This window comes from Sphaeramia orbicularis, chromosome 15 (genome assembly GCF_902148855.1).
Source record: "Sphaeramia orbicularis chromosome 15, fSphaOr1.1, whole genome shotgun sequence".
NCBI classification, from domain to species: Eukaryota; Metazoa; Chordata; class Actinopteri; order Kurtiformes; family Apogonidae; genus Sphaeramia; species Sphaeramia orbicularis.
The window spans coordinates 32,013,866-32,037,287 of NC_043971.1; the positions used below are offsets into that span (position 1 = coordinate 32,013,866).

The 23,422-nt window shown below is 37.5% G+C and overlaps 1 long non-coding RNA gene and 1 pseudogene across 1 annotated transcript; both read right to left on the bottom strand.

Annotated features, from left to right (window-relative positions):
* Positions 1-5,906: 5,906 nt before the first annotated feature.
* LOC115434110 (YLP motif-containing protein 1-like) overlaps positions 5,907-23,422 on the bottom strand; it is a 47,525-nt pseudogene continuing 30,009 nt past the window's right edge.
* Positions 8,500-9,045, bottom strand: LOC115434111 (uncharacterized). The gene is made up of 2 exons (XR_003937474.1): positions 8,820-9,045; positions 8,500-8,785 (listed from the first exon to the last, which is right to left on the bottom strand). It is a non-coding gene; the product is annotated as an uncharacterized LOC115434111 (long non-coding RNA).

Genomic DNA, 23,422 nt, shown 5'->3' on the forward strand with positions numbered 1-23,422 from the left:
AATAAAAAACAAACTGCTGCAATTAAAAATAAAGTGGTCCTCCGAAGGGGGGTGGGGGGGGTAGCAGGTAAAAGAAAATGAATTAAAAAAAAAAAAAAAAAACTTAGAAAATTTTTTAAAATAAAAATAACAAACTGCTGTAATTAAGAATAAAGTTGTCCTCTGAAGAGGGGGGGTGGTAGCAGGTAAAAGAAAGTGAATTTAAAAAAAAAAAGTAAAATTTTACAAAAAAACAAAAACTTAAAAAAAAAAAAAAAAAAAAAAAACCTTAGAATTTAAAAAAAAAAAAAAAACAAAAACAAACAAACTGCTGTAATTAAGAATAAAGTTGTCCTCTGAAGGGGGGGGGGGGGGGGGGGTGGCGGGTAAAAGAAAAGGAATAAAAAGGAAAAAAAGAAAAAAAAAAATGTACAAAAAAAAAAAACAAAAAAACAAACAAAAACCCTAAAACAAAATTTAGAAAAAAAAACAACAAAAAAAACAAAAACAAAGTGCTGTAATTAAAAATGAAGTTGTCCTCCGAAGAGGGGGGTGGTGGTGGGTAAAAGAAAAGCAAAAAAAGAAAAAAAATAAGTAAATAAAAATCACTAAACAAAACCAAAACAAAAACATATATAAAAATAAAAAAAAAAACAAACGGCTGTAATTAAAAATAAAGTGGTCCTCCCAAGAGGGGTGGTGGTGGCGTGTAAAAGAAAAGGAATTTTTAAAAAAAAAGTTAAAAAAAAAAAAAAAAAAAAATTACAAAAAAAAACACAACAAAAAACACAACACCAAAAAAAAAAACCCAAGAATACTAAAAAAATTTAGAAAATACAAATAAAAACCAAATTGCTGTAATTAAAAATAAAGTTATCCTCCGAAGAGGGGGGGTGGTGGTGGGTAAAAGAAAAAGAAAAAAAGTCAGACGTGCAACCCTCTGCCCTTCGCCTCCTATAAAAAAATAAAATTAAATTTAAAAAAATTAAAACAGTTTTTTTTTTTTTATTTTAAAAAGAAAAAAAAAAGTTAAAAATATTTGAAATGATTTAAAAAAATAATAATTAGCTCCTCTTTGAACCATCACCTTACCGTGGTGGAGGAGTTTGAGAGCCCTAATGACCCTAGGAGCTGTGTTGTGGGGGTCCTGTTGCCCCTGGTAGGGTCTCCCATGGCCCCTGGTAGGGTCTCCCATGGCCCCTGGTAGGGTCTCCCATGGCAGATCAGTCCTAGGCGAAGGGCCAGACCAAGAACGGTTCAGAAAACCCTTCATGACAAGAAACAACAAGGGAATGTGGACCCGGCCCAGAGGGTTACCGGGGCTCCGTCCTGGAGCCAGGCCTGGGGTTGGGGCCTGTGGGCGAGCGCCTGGTGGGGGTCCGGCCCTCACCAGGGTCCAGGTCATGTGTTCACTGCAAATTATTTGGTTCTTAACCAGAGCTGCTCAGCTCAGTAGGTAAGGTGTTGGACTCCAGTACAGTACAGGGTTTGAATCCTGGTGGAAGGGCTCATTTTCAGCTGAATCAAATGCTTATTTAAATTTTTTTCTACTTGTTAGTCTTATTTTAAAACTTAAATTCTTGCAGCCAGCTCACTCAGCTTATATTTAGTATATTTCACTTATTTTGAGGCTGTAAAAAGTTATATTTGAAGTAATCTCATCTTAAAAGCAGCATTTTATGCTTATTCAACCTTCTAAATACATCTGCAGACACGCCTGTTTCCAGATTTAACAATTTTAAGTCAAGAAATCTTGTCAGTGAAGTTATCTTGCTGCATGGACAGATAATTTCACTTATTTTGAGTCCTTTTTCCTCAGTACAACCGGACAAAAGGGATGACATATACAAACATGTACTGTATTTAAGATTACCTTTGTTGAAGTCTGTGGCGTCGACTCCAGTTTCAGTCCAGCCGTTCGGTCTAAACATGAATGTGAGAAACATGTAGATCAGCTGAATCCTGTCATGTTGAAAACAGTGACAGACTGAATCCTAAACACTCCCCACCTCTGGGTTCATTTTCAGGCACAGTGGAACCAGAAAGTATTCCCAGCGTTACATTTTATTTATTTATTTATTTCACATTTGCTTGTGTCATTCATGAGCAAAAGTCTTTTTTTTAACCTCAGAATTCTACAGACGATACCTCATAATGACAAAGTGACGAAAGTTTCTTTGAAACTTTTGTAAATTTATTAAAAACTAGAAAAGCACTCGGAGAGCGCAGACCTCCACCAAGGCAGATCAGTGCCCCCCCCCAATCACCACCAAAATTGAATCCTATGTTCTTTGTGCCAGTATCAACATTTCCTGAAATTTTCATCCAAATCCGTCCATAACTTTTTGAGTTATCTTGCACATGGACAGACAGACAAACCAACGCTGACAAAAACAGAACCTCCTTGGCAGAGGTAACAAGTGAAACAGTGAACAGACCTTACTAAAACCCCCGCTCGTTCACACAACACTTTGCCCTTCACTGATACTCTGCCCACCCAGGCATGAATTCTGAGTCTTAACTTTCAATGTTTTAAAAAACGTGGAAAAAAAGCCAAAACAAACTAGAAAAGCACATGGAGAGCGCAGACCTCTACTAAGGCAGATCAGTGCCCCCCCCGCCCCCGATCACCACCAAAATGTAATCATTTGTTCCTTGTGCCAGTATCAACATTTCCTGAAATTTTCATCCAAATCTGTCCATAACTTTTTGAATTATCTTGCACATGGACAGACAAACGGACACTGACAAAAACAGAACCTCTTTGGCGAAGGTAAAAAAGCAAGAATTGGGAGTAAGGCACATGTGAAGAACGTGTGGGAAATTTGAAAACAGTGGAATGAATAGTGTCAGAGAAATTGGTTGGACTAATTTTTAAGGTGAACTTTTGAAAAATTTGTAAAAAAAAAAAAAAAATCCCAAAATTGAAATTCCGGCATCAAACTGTGCACTGCACCTGTACTAGTGGAAAAGAACATGTGACATCTGAAAAAGAACTGGATAAGTGGTGTCTGAGAAACTGGTTGGACTATCTATCTGTCTGTCTGTCTGTCTGTCTGTCTGTCTGTCTGTCTGTCTGTCTATCTATCTATCTATCTATCTATCTATCTATCTATCTATCTATCTATCTATCTATCTATCTATCTATCTATCTATCTATCTATCCATCCATCCATCCATCCATCCATCCATCCATCCATCCATCCATCCATCGACGCCCCTATGGCTGCAGTTTCATGCAGGTTCTCCCCTTGTTCTTAGCAGAACCTCTCCATCTCCATCAGGTTAGATGGGGGGGGGTGCTGTCCAGTGGGGTTCCAGTGTGGGCTCTGGCTGGACACTCCGTCGTCCCAAAGCCACTGCTTTACTTTATTACCTCGGCTGTGTTTAGGGTCGTTGTCCTGGTGGAACAGGAGTCTTCGTGTCCAGTCAGGTGCATTTACCACAGATGGACTCCTGTCATGTTGTTGTGAATACTTATGTACATGATATATTTATGTTTCTTATAGTTTCAAACTTTTTCACTTTGTCATTATGAGGTACTGTATGTGTGGAATTTTGAGGTGAAAAGTCAATTTAATCTATTTTAGAATAAAGCTGTAACATAGGAAAATGGAAAAACAAAAACCAGAGTGTAGTGCTGTCAGTCGTTCCCAGATGCACTATATATGGGGGGGGGGGTCAAACTTGCGGCCCGTGGGATGAATTTGTGAAATGCAAAAATGACAGTCAAAGGTGTAAAACATTACTTTAGTTCATGGACCACATACAGAGCAATCTGATCTCAAGTGGGTCGGACCAGAAAAATATTATCACAATAATCCAAATGTTTCTCTTTTAACCCATAAAGACCCAGTGTTACTTTTGCTGCTGTTCCCAAATTAATTCTCCATTTCTACCTTTCTTAACTGATTTATCACCAATTTTTTAATATATTATCCTCTGTATTGGCATGTTTTGGTGTAAATCATGTATTTTCCTGTATTTAATTCACATATCATGAAGATGTTTGTGAAAACTCAGAGTAAATTCAGAGTTAATTATATCAAAACAGAGGAGAAAATGAAGAAAAAGATATTGCTAATTGAATGTGAAACTAAGGGTCTCTGTTGTAGAAGATGACAGTGTTTCCACGGTAACTACAAAGCCTCTGATCATCCAAATGGGTCATATGTGATGACCATGAAAAGATGATAAACTACATTTTACATCAATTATTTCCATGGATCAGCAGGTATTAGACAGTTTAGATCAGTAGATGGTTTGTGTCACCAGTGGCTGTTTGGGTCTTTATGGGGCAAAGTAAAAAAGTGCAATGACATGAAAATTTTTACATTTACAGACTATCCTTTCACAAAAAAATATGAATAAGCTGAATAAATAACCTCAAATGTCTTAAGAGAAGTGAATTTTACTAATTTTCTGCCTGTAACTACATGTTTCATATCTTTGTAGATCCACTGTGATCTGTAAGTTGTACTGCACGTGTGAATGATAAACTGAGACATAATATTGTTAAAATGACACTTATTTTCTTAAGAAATTCCAGGTTCATAGTTGTTGAAGTTATTCACATTTTTATAGCATAATTTGTAGATGTAAACATTTTCATAATGTAATTTTACTTTTTCACTCTAAAAGAGAGAGGAATTTATGGAAGAGGATTAGGGCCACTGAAAAAAAAAAGTCCAATATATTTTATTATTATTATTATTATTATTATTATTATTATTCGGAGAAAAAAGTCAGAATTCTGAGGATAAAAAGTCAGAAATTCTGAGAAAAGCTGGAATTCTATGAAAAAAAGTCAGAATTCTGAGATTAAAGTCAGAAATTCTGAGAAAAAAGTCAGACTTTTTTCCTCAGTATTCTGACTTTAATCTCAGAATTCTGACTTTTTTCTCAGAATAATAATAAAAAAATAGGACCAATGGCCCTGTAGCTTACCAGCCAAATTAAAAGCTTTGGGAAATGTACCCAGATGCCATTTATTATCACCCAGTTCTGTGTATTTATTATATTACAGAAATAGCCTATGTTTTGGTCATATTCCAATCAGATCTGTAAAAAATTCAAATTCCAACTTGATATCATTGATACTGATTTAATCCACTTCCTATCTGTTATAATGGGAATATTTTTCAAAGTGGCACCAAATCCAGAATCAGATCCGGATCAAAATAATTGCAATACCTTGTGTTGACATCATCATACAGAAGCTGTATACCAAGTTTGAAGTCAATCAGAACTGGAGTTTCGGAGAAGAAGACGATTGAATTTTTTTCCCCATAAGAGCCCATGTGAAATTTTCCGTAAGTTCCCGGATCCAGAAGAAGATCCTGATCAGCATGTGGACATTATGTTTTGGTCATCTCCCCATCAGGGCTGGACTGTAGAAATTTACACTGGATATCATTTATATTTACTGAGTTATTGCATCGATCCACTTCCTATCTTTTATAATGGGGAAATTTTTCAAAGTCGCACCAAATCCAGAATCAGATCTGGATCCGAATAATTTCACTAACTTTTGTTGACATCATCATAAAGAAGCTGTATACCAAGTTTGAAGTCAATCAGAATTGTAGTTTCGGAGAAGACAACAATTGAAATTTTTGTAACTGACGACAGACGACAACAGACGGCGACGACAACAATAACTTACAGCTTGTCGGCTGGTAAGCTAAAAAATATATTGGTCCTTTTTTTTTTTTTCCCAGTGGCCCTAATCCTCTTCCGTAGAAATTTGATAGTTTATTATGTTATTATTTTTACTTTGAGATCACATGCTGCTGTATATACAACCTCCTTCACACTGGCTTTGTTTTATATTTACAACAAATTCAAACAGTTTGAGATTGGAAAACACATTTTCAGGAACCGCAGAAGAAAAAAAAAACAACTCCACAAACTCTGGGCAGAGCTTCTCATCATCAGAACAGTATGATTTATTTCTCATTTCCAGCTGCACTGTATGCTATATGTTCACCTTGTACAAGAAACAAATACAAACACTCACACTAAAAACCAAACGATCTGCTAGCAGCCTTCTCTTGCTAACGTCTTGGAGCTAAAGGGATGTATGTGTGTTTGCGCCGCGGCTCACAGAGAGCGGCCTCGGCTAGGTTTAATCAGAGCAGAAAACAATGAAGAGAAAACTAGAAGAAGAAGAAGAAGAAGAAGAAAGAGGAGGAAGAGGAGGAGGAGAGGGCGGGTCACGTAAGACTATGAATATAAGAACATTTAACAAGGCAATACAAATCTAACAGGACTGAAAACCTCCAACATCAAAAAACGCACATTTGATATATAAAAAAATAAAAAGAACCACAATGGAAAAGAAGATGACATTAAAGATCAATAATCCAAACTTTTTTTTTTTTTTTTCCATCAGATTTGGACAGATTTGCAGGGCATCGGACGCCACATATGAAAGTAGTTATGATTTTTTTTCTTCCTGAGTCAGTTTTTTTTTTTGTTTTTTATTACTCTTTCCTGCCTGGTTAGCTGGTGCTGCAATGTACTGTAGGTCCTTTGGGTGCAAACATTATATTTGGGACAGTGTTCATAACCAAATATTCTAGGTACCTCAGTTGGAAAAGTAACAACAGCAACATTGACTTCAGGTGACGATCACTCAACAGATAATATCTACTGAAACTACTTATGGCAGTCTTTTCCTCTTTTAAATTTTTTTTTTGGTGTATCTTTTTATATTTTAGGCCAAAATATTCTTTCTTTGAACTGGAAACCGCATGTACTTTCTCTTACATTCCGAAGTCGCTAGCCATGACGAAAAAGCAGGATGATTTCCAACAAGATGTACTCCTGTTGTTGTCGACTGGCTTTTCGAGCGGAACTGGAAATCCGTTAATTTTCTCACACAGACAAAAAAAAAAAAAAAAAGAAAAAAAAAAGAAAAAAAAAAAGATATAAATCACTTGCAACAGAAACACAGAATATAACATGAACAGAAGAAATTAAAAAACAGACATGGTCTCACTGAAGTGGGTAAAAAAGGTAAAGGAACAAGGGAGTTGGGGGGGGGGGTCTTGGAGGGTCATATATGTGAAGTAGTTGTCCTTCCTTTAGTTCAGGGAGGTGGATCAAGTTTCTGTCCTGCACGTGGTCCCAGAAGGCAGGAAGAAACTCCCCATAAAATAGGCAAAAAAAAGAGAAAAAACTAACCAAGTAGAAGATAAGAGTTAATGAGAAACAAAGACAAACATGGGAAGGGGGAGGGGTTTCAAATCTTCGGCAGTCCCCGTCTTTAGTGTGGCAGCTCATGTGTGTGAAAACGTCCACTGTCCTCACTGTGTGGTTTCATACAAAAATGAAAAAAAAAAAAACAAAAAGAAAAAAAACAAAACAAAAATCCCAAGTGTGACCCGTTGCCCCGCTGGCAGTCTGCTGGTAGGTTCACATGGCTGAAGTCGAGCGAACGGTCGGATGGTAGAGTCGCAGGGTTTCGAGCGTCCCCCCCGCTACCCGTCCCCTCCCCTGCTCAGCTCCAGCAGCGCCAGCAGAGGCGGTGGCAGCGGTGGGGGGTGGGGTCTCACGGCTCAGTCATGTGCTCTCTCATGGGGTCGCCATGCTTGGAGTGCTGGTTGGGGGAGGTGGCCTGTGACGGGTGGGTACCAGGGGGCAGGGTGTGGGCAATGGGCACTCCCCCGGGCACCAACCCCTCCATAGGTCCGGGGATCCCACCGGGGGCTACGCCCACCACGCCAGGAGGGAACCTGTGGACAGACAGCAGACTGTCAACTCCAACTGTTAACCTGCAAGTGGATGCATTCAGAAAACTGTCCCATACCTGCAGCCGCACACAGGACGGTTCATTACCTGGGGCTCATAAATGTACAATAAGTCAAGTAGGAAAGTTGAATTCCATGAAAATGTTTACATTTACAAACTGTCCTTCAGGGTGCTTGCTCTGTATCCAAATAAAAATTCCAGACTTTTTCAAAACTGCTATTTTTTTTCCCCCAGACCTTGACTTTATGTACTTTTATACTTGTGTGCCTCTTTTTTTAGTTGAGATTGTACTTGTTGTGTACGGAAAAGGATTAAGGCCACTGGAAAAAAAAAAAAAAAAGTAAAATTAAGGTCCAATATAAATATTTTTTTATTATTATCCAGAGAAAAAACATCAGAATTCTGACTTAATATTTTTTTAAATTATTGTTCTGAGATTAAAGTCAGAATTATGACTTTAATCTCAGAATTCTGTCTTTTTCTCTAAGAATAAAATAAAAAAAGTATTTATTGGACCTTTTTCCCCCCAGTGGTCCTAATCCTTTTCCGCAGAAATGTGATAGGTTATAAAACATTTGCGATCATATCCTGCTGTATATACAACCTCCTCCACGCAGGCTTTGTTTTATATTTACAACAAAAACGAACAGTTTGAGACTTTTTTTCTCCGAATTCTGACTTTCTTCTCAGAGTTCTGACTTTAATCTCAGAATTCTGACTTTTCTCAAAATAATAATAAAGAAAATATATTGGACCTTAATTTAATTTTTTTTTCCCCAGGGGCCCTAATTATCTTCTGTAGTTGTGTGAAGTACAAAAGTTCATTTTAATAAACATATGAATGAATGAATGTATAATTTGCAGTAAATTATGTGTTACTGACAGAAACACTTTCAGAATATAAGAAAATCACAAAAGTGCATGAATATCACTCAAACAAGTTTCACTAGAAACATTCCAGTACTGACCGGTTAGTGAAATAATATCAAACTTTTAGATACTTTCCTTGTGTATTTCTTATCCAACAAAATTTTGTGCATTTCAGCATATTCTAAAATTCAACTATGAGAAACTTATTTCCATACTTTATTAAAACTTTCACACAAAATGTTTCAAAATTCCATACTTTTTAAGACTTTCAAGACCTACACAAGCACCCTGATCCTTTCACAAATAATAAGCTAGTGCAATTTCAATAATATTCTGCCTGTTACTAAATGTTTTGTGTCTTTGTACTTGTCACTGTGATCTGTAAGTTGTGATGCACGTGTGTAAATGATAAACTAAGGCATAATATTGTTAAAATTGCATTTATTCTACTTGATTGGTCATAGTTTGTAGATGTAAACATTTTCATAATGTAATTTTACTTTTGTCTAAAACACAGAAAAAAAACTGGTGTTCTTAAATGTAAAATAAGTGAAGTAGAATTTGACATTTTCTGAACCTTCATCACCTTTTTTTTAGCTCTGACAGGTTTACTCTGTCTACAAAACAACTGGAAATGGTGCAAGGTTAAAAGTGAGAGGGTCCCTGCAGTATGGAGGTAGTAAATGACGATGTTAGGGGTCCTAATCTGATGTAAGGGGGGACTTTATAATGGATGGGTTCACCCGCATTACATAAAAGAATTGATCTTGTCTTTTTAGTCGGATAAAGCCATGTAGATGTTTGATATATTTGCTTTGGATTTTACATTTTGCTAGAAACCAAATGGAAAAATCTGATGATATCTCTGAGATCCTTGACAGCAGTGTCTCTTTGTAATTTGGGTGAACCTACCCTTTATTTCAAGGAGCTGAAAGGGGAAAAGTACACTGTGGTGTGAGGCTCACGTGTCAGCCTCGTCCTGTTTCCACCATTTAAGATCAAGCTGCTCGTTCTTTACCTGCAGTAAAAACAACTCAAACTCCTACTGCAAAATGAACAAATACAACCACACCGCAATCTGTGGCTGATTTTCATATCATTTCAATTCACTCCTCGGGAATTATTTGTTGCATTAATACGGTTGTTGCTTAAACCAATGAAGGTAACGTTTTATATTAAGATGCTTTTATGTGTTCATGAATAAGAAACAAGGTCCAAAGTCCTCATATACTCTCCATGTAATGTGAGAATACGAGACATTTATAAGCACTTGTAAGTAATAGATTGTTAAAAAAACTGTATGAGTTTAGTGCAGTTGTGTAAAATAACATTACACACATATTTATTGAATTTCATAAACTTATTTTTGTCATTGTTAAAGATTCAAGATCCATTCAAACTATAATACACACTTATTATCAGAACAGCCAAACGTATCATATTTGATAGATGAGTTTTGAAGCCCTCTACATCACAGGTGTCAAACATGCGGCCCGGGGGCCAAAACCAGCCCGCCAAAGGGTCCAATCCAGCCCGCGAGATGAATTTGCAAAGTGCAAGTTAGGCCATCATACTCAAAAATAATATCATAATAACCTATGAACAATGACAACACCAATTTTTTTTCTCTTTGATTTAGTGCAAAAAACATTAAATTATGAAAATATTTACATTAACAAACTATCCTTTAACAAAAATGTGAATAACTTGAACAAAATGAAGAAAATTAAGTGCAATTTTAACAATTTTCTGCCTGTTACTAAATGTTTTTGTGCACATGTATAAATGATAAGTTGAGACATAATATTGATAAAATTATACTTATATTTCTTAACAAATTCCGTTTTTCCAGGTTTCCCTTTTTGTTTGGATAGTTTGTAAGTGTAAATATTGGCATAACTGAACACTATTTTTTGCACTAAAACAATTTGGAATTGTCATTATTTATTGGCTATCATGCTATTATTACACTGGTCCAACCTACTTCAGATTAAATAGGGCTGAATGTGGCCCCCGGAAGAAAATGAGTTTGACACCCCTGCTCTACATGATCAGTGTGATATTTTTTTCCTTGAAAAACCTGATGTATACAATTAGATACATGCAGTACACAGATAATCCACCAGAGGGGTGGAATTCATTCACCAGAGGCCTTTCCAGTGACACTACAAGACTGTCATTAATGAGGAAGGAGGCAGAACTTCGCCAGTTTTGAAAAGGAATTACCAATTTGTTAGAGATGTTTGTGTTATATTATGTTTTTGTTTGTTCGAAAATAATATTTGTGCATTGAGACCCAATGTATCAAATATGATACAAAATTGAAACTCATACATGGAAATTGATATTTGAAAAAAATAATTTTTGGTTGTTCAGAAGGACCAATGATGGCTTCAGTTTCAAAGAACTGGAATTTTCTGTCAATGATTTAATGGTTCAGGCTTTACAGGGTTAATGTTTATTAAATGGACCTTATTGCCTTTAAACTAACACTTATAACACATACATTAATATAAAGTGTTACCAACAGGACTCTACAGTGCATAAAACACATTCCTATCAGGGTTATCAGGGTGGTGGGGGTTTGGGGGTAAATGAGATGTCGGGCAGGGACAGTACAGGTGAGTTAGAGTGTGAAGCAGAAAGAAGCTACATATCAATGGGTTTTGGTTTCAGTCATGATGTTGTTTCTCTGCTCTGACCTGTGGGCCAGCATTCATTTACCTGGTTGAGTATTAGGTATATAATTTGTCCTGCATTCCCCCCGTTGCTATGGTCTGTACCATGGTTTGGTTCACTCGGCTGTGTGAGAGAAGCAGTTCAGTATAGAGTATGAGAAAGGGATCAATTCATGTGGGTCAAGTTCTGTGAAGAATAGGCCACAGAAACTCGGACCCAGAAGGATATTTAGGAAAGTAAAGTCAGAATTGTGACAAATAAACGGCACATATGCACATGGAGACTAGGCCTCTCCAGCTACTGTACAGTAGGTGAACAGCAGGGAGAGGGTGAACGCACAGCAGACCCCTGTGTGGCGTCTGAGATCTACCTCCTACCTGTAGGCGGCACCGTTGAGCTCGGGGTGAACTTGAGGCGGCTGCTGTTCCATCACTCCCCAGGGCGCCGAGGTAACAAAGAACTCCTTGTTGACGCAGTTTCGGAGACTGTCAGGAATGCGGCCTGTGGCAGGAGGATTGAACTTCAGTGAGCGGAGGAACTCAAATGTTCACATGTGGGTTTGAGAGCAATTAAACCGAAGGAAAACAATGTCGGCTTCAAACAGAGCTGATGTGGAAGTGACAGTTGCTAGAAAGATTTTCTCTTGTAAACGTAGGAGTCAAAGTATAAGTTTAATGAGGAGATTATTACCCCACCCCCCAAAGAAGAGGCAAGGGGTATTGTTTTTGGTTCGGTCTATATGTTTGCTTGTTTGTTTGTTTGTTAACACTCTAGCAGCAAAACTATTGGTTGAATTCATACCAGATTTGGTTTACAGATTGCCAGTGACCCAGAATAGATCTCATTACATTTTGGGAACAGTAGGTCAAAGATATATTTTTTTAATGAATTTTTAAAATCCTTTTTTTCTATGGAAGTAAATCTGTCTCATCAGATTTTGAATTATAAAAGCCATTGAATTTCTAGCACTCAATTTTTTTGCACAGAAATTAAGTATCTGAATTTTTTGTCTCTCAATTTCACTATGTTCATAAATTTAGAATAAAAAAAAAATCCGATGCAAAAAATTCAGAAGCAAAAAATTCAGACAGAAAAATTCAGATCACACAGCTGGGACACAAAGGAAAAGCAATCAATTCTATCTCAAGTCAAACCGACAGCCAGCCAATTGAGTTACGTTATGTTGGTCATGTGACACCAATGCAGGAAGACGGTCAACGCAGATGTGTGATCTGAATTTTGAATATTTTTTCAAGTTCAAGTTCAAGTTGACTTTATTTGTACCTGTAGGTAGATTTGTTTGTAGTAAGCTTTCACTCACTGCCGATTTTGATTCTAAATGTATGAACATAGGTGAATTCAGAGACAAAAAGTTCAGATACTTAATTTCTGCACAAAAAAAATTCAGTCTTAGAAATTCAATGGCTGTTATAATTCAAAATCTGATGAGACAGATTTACTTCCCTATTTTTCCCATTTACTTATAATGGGTGAAATTCAAATGTCTGTAGCAGCAAAACTACTGGTTCAATTCATACCAAATTGGGTTTATAGATCGCTAGTGATGCAGAATAGATGTCATTACATTTTGGGAAATGTAGGTTTAAGTTCAAATTTTTTAGAAATTTTGAAAAATCTTTTTTCTTCTCCCATTTACTTATAATGGGCATAATTTCAAATGTCTAAAAAAAACATCAATTTTGTTTCAATTTATTTCAAACTTGGCACATATATAGAGGCAACTGATATGGTGACATCAGCACACACACACACACACACACACACACACACACACACAGACATGATGACATCAACTGGATTGATGCCGAAATAAGCTACAATATGTGTCAGGACTGGGGTTTGTTATGCCTGGGACCACTTGTTTTGTAAAATTTTGCTTCATTAATAGGATTTTTGATCTAATAAACTTAAATAATGTCTGTCATGCAGGCACTGACTGACAGCTTGTTTGCTTGCTACATCCAACCTTTGCTGCTTCTGTTTATTGAATGAAAGATTTGTTTCCTGACACACAGATTGACTGTTTTTTTCATGTAGCCTCTTCAGTCCAGTTGCCCCCAGTGCCCACAGTACCATCTGTGTTGCCATGGCTATTTGATGCTTGTAGAAATAGGGAACATTTTAGGTAATCGGCTCGAAGTTTGGACATATTTTCAGTATGGACTACAACCACTGCTGCTGACAAACAATTATAATGTACTTGGAGAAACGCTAGTTGGAAGTCTTGACCTTATATGTGTAAACGTCATGATCTAACTAGTAGACGCAACAAATTAAGCATGAATTGAAACGAGTTGTAGAAATCCAATTGATTTTTGCCAAATGAATACAAAAATTGCTTTGCAGCACCTGGAGGGTTCAAATTCAAACTTTATGAACTGTTAGGCTCCACAAATACACAAAAATTTGTACCAAAGACTAATAAAAGTGGGTTTAGCAAAATATGACCCCTCTAAATGTAGATTTGTAAATTCAGGACTTTTAAGACTTTTTAAGACCCTGCGGAACCCTGCAAGATAGTAACACCTAAAATGCAAACTGAACTAGTCCACAAAACAGTGGGTAAGTGAGATCCATTTCTACACAGTTTAATTAAATATGTCTGAATACCTGTAATGGCTCGGCGTATTTCTGTGGCCGCGGCTTCTCTCATCTCCAACGACGCCTGTTCACTGTACCAGGCGGTGTGTGGCGTGCAGATTAGATTGGGGGCATCTTTTAAGGGACCTTGGGAAAAACTGAAACGACAGAGAAGGAGATGCAAAATTGACTATTATCCTTTAGGGATGGATTATCTAGGCTTTTCTGCTGCTCACATGTGGTCATATTCACCTGAACGGCTCTGATTCATGGACGTCCAAGGCGGCCCCGCGTATCCTCCCTTCTTTCAGGGCCTGAGCCAAAGCCTTCTCATCAACCAGACCCCCTCGCGCTGAATTCACCAGGAAAGCGCCTTGACGCATCTACACACAAACAGTCGTGGTTAAATCTTGGCAATTAATCCATTCGACACATCAGTAAAGGCGGTTTTGAGATTCTGCGCCCAGAGGTGCTGTCAATGACTCCATGCTGTGTAGGACGATATGTTTGTTTTGTTTGTGTTGTTTTTTCAACAACATCAACAACAAGGGAAACAAATGCTTTTCAAATAAATAATGACAAGATGACAAAAGGCTTTTGAAAAACAGGAGACAGTTAAATGACACTAATCCCCTCGTCTTCAGGGAATTAAAGAAAGTAATGCTCACATGATGATGAGACAAACACGTTATTCAACATGATTCACTTTTAATAATGGATGAGATAATTACTTGGGCAGACCTTGTGCATATTTCAGCAGCTCTTTGACGTTTAAATAATTAAACTGCTGAATTAAACACAAACTGCAGTTCAAATACTGTCCTGCAGGTGGCAGCAATGATCGGCTAAAGATACACACTGTGTCCCATATACTCCATAGACACTGTACAACAGAGGTGACAAACATAGGGCTCATGGGCCAAAAACCAGCTGATCTCAAGTGGGTCAGACCAGTAAAATTCTAATAATAATAACAAACCATAAATAATCACAACTCCAACTTAAAAAATGTTAACAATATTAAGCCTATTACTAAATGTTTTGTGCCTTCGTAGATCCACTGTGATCTGTAAGTTGTGATGCACATGCATAAATGACAAGTTGAGGTATGATATTGTCAAAAGAATTTTCAGGTTGTTCTTGGTTGATCAGGCTATTCACACTTTCTGTGAAAGGATAGTTTGAGAGAAGCAAAGAGAACAGTCATTTTAGTTCGAGGGCCACATACAACCCAGTAAAACAGAATAGAATCTTTGTTTTGTCAGTAGGGGTTCACACACAGACACCACACACTGAAATTTGACTTCTGCCTTTAACCCATCACGAGATCCTGCATCACACACACTGCATGCTAGGAGCCGTGGGCTCGCCATATGAGGCACCCAGGGAGCAAATTAGGGGGTCAAGTGCCTTGCTCAAGGGCACATTAGCCAACAACTCTCTGCCAGTCAAGAAAATCGAACCGGTAACCCTTCAGTCACAAGCCGACTCTCCGGCCATCTAGGCCACGGCTGCCCCCACTTGACCTGAATAACAAATAATAACAAACGGATCAAATAATAACATTATAACTTATAAACAATGACAAATCTGAATTTTTCTTACTAAGTGCAAATAAATCAAATTAAGTTACATGATGAAAAGGTTTACATTTACAAACTGTCCTTTCACATAAATGTGAATAACCTCAACACATACAAACCTAAAATTTCTTCCTAAAAATAAGTACAATTTTAACAATATTATGCCTCAACTTTTCATTTATGCATATTCATTACAACTTACAGATCACAGTGGATCTGCAAAGGCATGAGTTTGGAATTTGGAGTTGTGATTATTTATAAATTATAGGCTAATGTTATTATTTTACTGGTCTGGCCCATTTGGGATGAAATTAGGCTGCATGTGGCCCCTGAAGTAAAATGAGTTTGACACTCCCACTGTACAACATTTACATAACATCTACTATAATTGTACTTAATTATATCCTCCTGAGTCCCAGCAATGTATTACTGTCCTCTGTAGGGGACAAAAGTTTGACAGTTTTACTTAAAAGATGCTGTCTATTGCAAAATACATTAAATAAAAGTAAGCTAAAAAATATATCTGAAAAAAAAAAAAACAACAACTGTAAAAAAGCTAAAATTTTCACGTTCCTGGGTCTCAGGAGGATATGCAAAGCAACACACTGCTATTTTATATCAAAAATAAATTAAGACTGTTTTGTTATTATCCACAAATAGTGAAAAACACTCAATACTACATCTCAATGGTGTCAAACTCTAAAGCTTAGTTCCATTAGTTATAAAGTAAGTCTGTTAGTAGCAGATTCTCTTTGACTGCCAGTTCCACTTTTTAGTCTGCGGCCCTCTGAACTCTGGATGGTGCTGTTGCGTCTCAAAGGTCCGTCACACACAGCTTAGCGACTGATTTCACTAAGGCTGGTTAACTTGCATGCCTGGCCTGGCAGCCCACTCAGCTGGCAACTGATGACTTGGCCGGCCAGCAGCATTTCTTGGCCGGTCGACTCACTAAACTGCTTTAATGGCGACTCACAATAAGCGCGGTGTGCTGCACTGAATGCACAAGTTCACAAATGCATCTGGATGTCAGAAAATGTAGTATTCAGGACTGGGAGCAATTTCACTTAGATTTTAAGGGACATTTACCTTCGTGTAAACCATTAAAGAAAAACAGGCAGTGGAGAGATTAAAATTAACAACTAAAGTGACACTAAAAAGGAGGTCAGTAGATGACTGCACCCGCAATCACTGCAATCAGAGCGGTCTGGTTATAATACATGCAAAGGAGAAGACTTAACCTTTTATAGAGATGTGTGTCAGGAATATACAAGTGAACATATATGCGTCATCTTACAGTTGGTACTGTCAACACTAGGGCTGTTGTGTGACAATTAAAAAAGATGTCAAACCGCCAAAAACAGGTTACGCCCTGAGCAACAAATCACACTTTTTACATTTTTTGGTCATTTCTGTGTTTTGAGTTCTTCCACATGACAGAAGTGTGCATACGTCGACTGGCATGCAGCTGCACTTTCCCATAATTTAACTTTTTTTCTTACATTTTACCTCTTATTCTGAGTTCTTTTACTTATATTGATAACACTGGTCAACAACAAATTTATTGTTTAAGTTTTTTGAGCTGATTTAGGATAATTTTGGTGTGCTGAATCCAAAAATCACATTAATTTTGCTCAATCAGGTCAACTTTCTGAACTATGCTATATATTGGCTTTTTAACATTTTTGCTTACATTTATGGGCATTTTCACATCATATGATACAAAATTCTTTCATATTTCTTGCAATAAACGAGTTCTGAAGATTTTACTTTTGCCAATTTATGATTACTGTTTTTTTTTAATATCACAGGTGAATGAAATGGCTTCGACTAGAAGACCTTGCAAAAATAAGCCTGACGTATTCTGCTACATCTGCGGTGAATACGCCATTGTACCTAACAGGTACAATGGTGAAATGATTTTTTTTCTCTTAAAACCTATTTTGGGTGAGAACTATATAAAAAAATCAACTGATAAAGTCACAAAAAATGTAATCAATTTTGTGAGAAGATCAAATTTTTCAAAATCAAATTAGCAAAAAAACCTGACCTGATTGAGAAAAACAGATGCCATTTTTGGATTTAGTGGTGCAAAATGGTCCTAATTCAGTTGAAAAAACCTCGACAACTTGCAAAAACAATTTTTTGTAACCCAGTGTAATATTCCTCTAGTACATATTGTGAACATTGCTTGTACTAACTGTGTTTTAACAGTGTTTTAATACATATATTTAGATACATATATATTTAGAGCTTTATATGTATATATATATATATATATATACACATATATGTATATATATTTGTAATATTGATCCTTTCTTCTATGCTAATTTTTCTTATACTTGCATGAAGTAACTATAACCACACAAATGCTTCCGTGATTAATGAAGTATTCTGAATCTGAAACAAAACACTGTATTCTGTTTGTATTGAAGGAATTAAGAACGTTTAAGCAGATGTTATTTTATTTTACTTAATTTAAACTGCAGAAGAAACCTCTATCATAAGTCCTACCATGACCTCCATGTGAAACTATACATGCTGACTGTACCGCCCACTCCTATTGACCACTAACCCACCTCCTCCAGTTTCATACTTACCCCGTCTTTGTCTGAGCACCGTTGCATCTGACCACTCATTAAAAGGTTGTTAAACAGCTTGTGATTGTAAGTTGCCAAGAAATCAGAGTCAGTAAAGGCATGCCAGTGGCCAGGCCTGTCAGCTACACTCCACTGGGTTAAAGCTGTCTGTCAGACCTTGAGGAATTAGATGCTCAGCGAAGAGAATGAGCAGCTTGGCATGGGCGAGTATTAGACAAACCTTCTGACAGTCGTGTCTAAAAGCAGTTTTTGACTTGGATTTTATAAATCATGAGCTACTCAAAACGTGGTAGTGTGCATTAGAATTCAGCATGAATTCCTTGTGCTTCTTCTACTGTTTGATGGTGAAGTCGTTGATGAGGTGGTGGTTGTGTTCGTTCAGGTTGCAGTGCAGGGAGTACGCAGTCGCTCTGGTAGAGCAGGTCCTGGAGCGTGTAGACCTCGCTGAACGCCCAGCGAGCGCTCCAAGCCGTCCTGGAGGTAGGGGTCGTAGAAGATGACGTTGAAGCCAAACGCCTTGGCCCGTATCGCCACAGGCCTGGGCCCGAACGACCTGACGGATGCACAGATGGAGTCATGTCAAGGACTAAAAGATGTTCACTAGGTTTATTACAGCCGGCATCAACTTCTGATTAGTCGCAGCAAAACACACAAATGCATTAAATATAAAATGGGGTACAAGTGGGAGATGAATATTTGTTTAATATAATGTCAATAGAAAATTATCAGGATTTTTAAAATATTTAACCTAAAACATAATGAGAAAAACTTGTTTTCTAAAAATTCTAGGATTCTCACTGGTAACAACTGATAACTGATGAATTATTTATCATTTCCAAAACTATGCAAAGACTCAGTTTAGTTTTTATGCGATAATTTACCATTTCTTCCGTTCTTTCATTTCCTCCTGAGACACAGGAAGTAAAAGTTTTGGCTTTTTTACATTAAATAATTGTCTTGATTGGAAACAGCATGAGGCAACATTTTTTTCAGATATGTTTTTATTTTATTTTATTTTATTTTATTTTTATGGCCTGCCCTTTACAGTGGACAGCATTGTTGTTTTTATTTTTTTAAAGTAAAGCTTTGAAACTCTTATCCACTACAGAGGACAAAAATGCATTGCTGGGTCTCAGGAGGATATAACTGTAATTAAATCTTTAGATTATTGATCAGACAAAACAAAACAAGATAAACACATCTATTTGGTTTTAGGGAAATCGTTATTGGGAATTCTCTGTATTACATGTTTCTTTGGATTCAGGAGGTCAATGTTAAAATCACCACAGATACACAAAACCTTCTGTGTTGTTATCTTTGTGAACATGCTTTCCATCCAGTCTCTAAACATTTCAATATTTGATCCAGAAGATCTATATATACAACTAATCATTATGTTCTTCATCTTTTCTAAACAAATTTCTATTGTAATACACTCAAGTAAGCAAGTAAGTCATCCGCAGTTGAAGTCATTTTTTCAGTAATTTTACATTTCAAACCATTTTCAATGCATATTGCCACCCCTCCTCCATTTTTTGTTCTTCTGTTGATATAATTAATTCATAACCATCTAGTTCAAAATCTACTCCCTTCTCATTGTTGATCCATTTTTCTGATACAGCTATCATGCTAAATGGAGTACATTATACAACATTAAAGAGCCCTGAGTAATGTGTTTATTGCGAGACACATCTCACACGTCACCAAAGTTTCACGTCATCAGTTCCCTCACCAAATCCGATGAGGCCGAGCGTCTCGCCTCGAATCCTGGCTGCGCCTGAGGCCACCTCGCGAATCTGCTCCACGCTCTGGACCCGCGTGCCCTCCCGGAGAGCCTGGTAAAGCCACGTGTTTCGCCGGTACAGGTTGAGGATGTGACAGAGCGTTGAGTCTGCGGTTTCTTCTACAGCTGCTGAGGGGATGTTGCACACTGCGATGCCTGCAAAAAGTACGTTAAAAAAAAAAGCGCTCGTCATCGTGTCTATGAAATGAATGCTGGGGTGAATTCCTGGGAGCTGACAGAAGTGCTGCTTGTTTTGATGGTAAATTCATCTTTGGATACATTTTAATTCTTACTGACCTAGAAAATAAAAATACACAGGATAAGAGGATAATTCTAAAAGCCAATTATACACAAAAAAAGTACATTTCTCTGCATGTCTATGTTGGCAAACTTAAGTGAAGATAATTAGGATATCACACTAAATCCTGCTCTCAAACCAAACATATGCTGAAGGGGCCAAATGGGAATCTGAGTGCAATAGTTTCATATCAGTTGGAGCATCTGTTCAGCATACGCATCACTTGCATTACCCATTCTGTCTCTGAATGTAATACTTCCTGTCACATATGCTGTTTATGTTCAGTTATTATAGCACGTACAGTTTGGTTTGGCATCTGTCCAAAGGTGTCCTTATAAATGATTAATTTCTGTTTTTGTTGTTTAATTTATCTCATCTCTCATCAAACAGTACTTGGATGAGCCATATGGTCAAACGCGACTGCTTAATATTCTCAGCATATGACTACTGTCTGTTTCTGAGGCAACCTTGCTTTTTATATTTTATACATTCTGTCTTCTTCTATATTCGTGTAAATCTGCCTCAGCGTCTCACCTAGTTCTCCGGCTGCCTTGATGTCGATGTTATCGTAGCCGCTGCCGATGCGGATGATGATGCGTAGGGCCTTGAACTTTTCCAGGTCTTCTCTGGTCAGAGTGATGGTGTGGTACATCATAGCACCCACGGCCTCGTTCAGCACCTGGGGGAGATCAGAGAGAGGGGGGGGGGGTGTTACTTAAAGATAGATAACACTAAAAATAAACCTCCCATCTGCATTTATATATCATCATTGTGGTGCCATTATTATGCTTAATCATTATACCCCTACTGTTACAGTCGCATCAAACTCCTATAGTAATATTTATGTGACCATTTCTGCGGCCAACATACAAAAGGCTGTTTTTACCACCCCCTGTGCCCCAAGCCCAAGTTTATGTATGCCATTCCTCATCTAAATGCAAATGTATTGTTTATGTGTGCTGTAAAATATGAGTGGTTGTCTGTGTGTTATAATCAGCGCTTGCCAAAGCTGGTCTTTGTCACAATCCATTCACTCAGAGTGGATGTAGGCGAAACCATAAAGCAGACTGACAGCTGCTGAAATACAAAGAAAAGCAAGTGGCCACAGCTATTAAGTAACAGGTTTAGATTCACAGCCTGCTAACTGAATTAACCTAACTGGGCCGGATTAGCATAGCCATCAATTTGCACAGAACAGTTTTATTGGTGGTAGCTGGAGTTGGAGCTGGATGCTAAATTCAAGGTTAAAGCTCTTGTCATGCATTAATCTCATTACTTGAACGAGACCAGCAGCAGCAGCAGCGGGTCTGGCTGTGGAAAATGACATAAAATCACAGTGGGCAGGAATATATATATATATATATATATATGTACACCGAGTGGAAAGGATGAACACATCTTTATTTATTGTGTCAATTAGTTTTAAAAGTCCTCTGTGAGGCGTAGAGAACACACACCTCTGCACTGTTTTCTTCTGGAAATATTAGAACATAAATACAGGAAGTCACGTTACCAACCAGCTCAATTAGATCATCTATGGTGGGGTGGGGGCTTTCTCTTACTCTGGCTTTGACCTATTTAATCTGGCTTTTAATGAAGTTGTATTTTTACTCTGATGACTTAATATTTAGACAGTACCACACACATGAAGTTAGAAAACAGTCGTACAGAGTGAGTGAAAACAGTTGTACATAATACCCTCTGTGGCTTTGGAGGGCGTTTTCTGAAGCCAATAACCCTCATGATGTCATGTGGGGTTTTTGGCCTGGATTGTGGGAGTAGACATTTAGAACAGAAAGCCTCCGTTGCATTGGATTTCAAAGGTGTGGAGACAAGTACTAGTCGGGGAGGATCTAATGTAAGACGCTGCATTAGCGGCAGTTATGGGAAATGTAGGAATCCAACATTTGAGATGAAGGATATCTTGACTTCTGCAAATCTAAAACTCTGGAAAGCTCCTTTAAAAACTTCATTTTCCACTGGAGTATAGAACATAATCATCCCTTGCCTTAAGGATTTCATGAGTGTATTTTCTCAGCTAAAGCACATTCCTTCACACTAAAATGGCAGCACATCATAAAACTACTACTGAGTCTATTTAACTTTGACACTTACACAGCAATATCAAAGACACTTGAAATAGACACCAAGTACAAAATCACTTTTTTTTATCTTTCTACTATACAAAAAAAAATCTTGTGCATCTTTCCAAGGACGGTGCCGCATTAGAAAGTAGACCACTAGTGCTTTCTAATAGTTATTTTACCCCCACATAAAGACTTCACTGTAGCAACAGGTATCACGGTTTACCACAGACACAGATCTGCTCACAGCCAGCCTGCACACAAAGACAGCCTTTTTGTTTGCTTCCTTGGTGTGTGAGTTTGTTTATGCACTTGTGTGTGTGTGCATACGGCACTTTGCATCTTCCACTGAGATTGTCCATGAGCATGTGTGTTATGGAAGTGTGTACAGAGTGCCCCATCTGTACCCTCTGCTGTGTAGTTTTAGCTGTGGGAAAGCTGCCAACATCTGTACTCCCACATGGGTCCTGTGTGTGTGTGTGTGTGTGTGTGTGTGTGTGTGTGTGTGTAGAACATGTTTTGGTATATTTGAGCGGTCCCAAAACTGAAACCCACTCATGGTTTAGGGTGTGATAACTTCATTGGGGTTAACCCATCAAAGGACTAAAAAGCCACTAGTAACCAAAAGCATTTGCTGATCTAAAATGTTTAATAACTTTTAAACCACTAATCCTATCAATACATTGAAATAAATCAAGTAAAATGCAGTTTCTCAGTTTTTCTGTAGCATCAGATGTGTCTTTTTTGGACCTTCAGAGGCTTCGCAGTGAACGTGAAAACACTGTCATCTTCTGCAACACCAGTAAACGCCATGTAATTTGACAAATGGCAGTAGTTGTAGACGTTAATGATATATTTTGCTGAAAACATCACTTTTTTTGTTATACAACGTATAAGAGCCTTTGTATTCACTCTGAGCTTTTATGAACATCTATATGCTCTGAATTAAATACAGGAAAATACTTGATTTTCTCTAAAAAATGCAAAATTTAGAGCATATTATCATTAAAAATAGTGATAAATCACTTAAATGTAGAAAAAATAATAAGTTGGAAGTCTTGGTCTTTAACAGTTAAAGAAATAGGACTATTTATGTGGATTTTCTGATCTGATTCTCCTACTTTCATTTGTTTCCAGCAACATGTGATTCTGAGGTTTTGCCTGTTACATTTAAAAGCTCATTTGCTTTG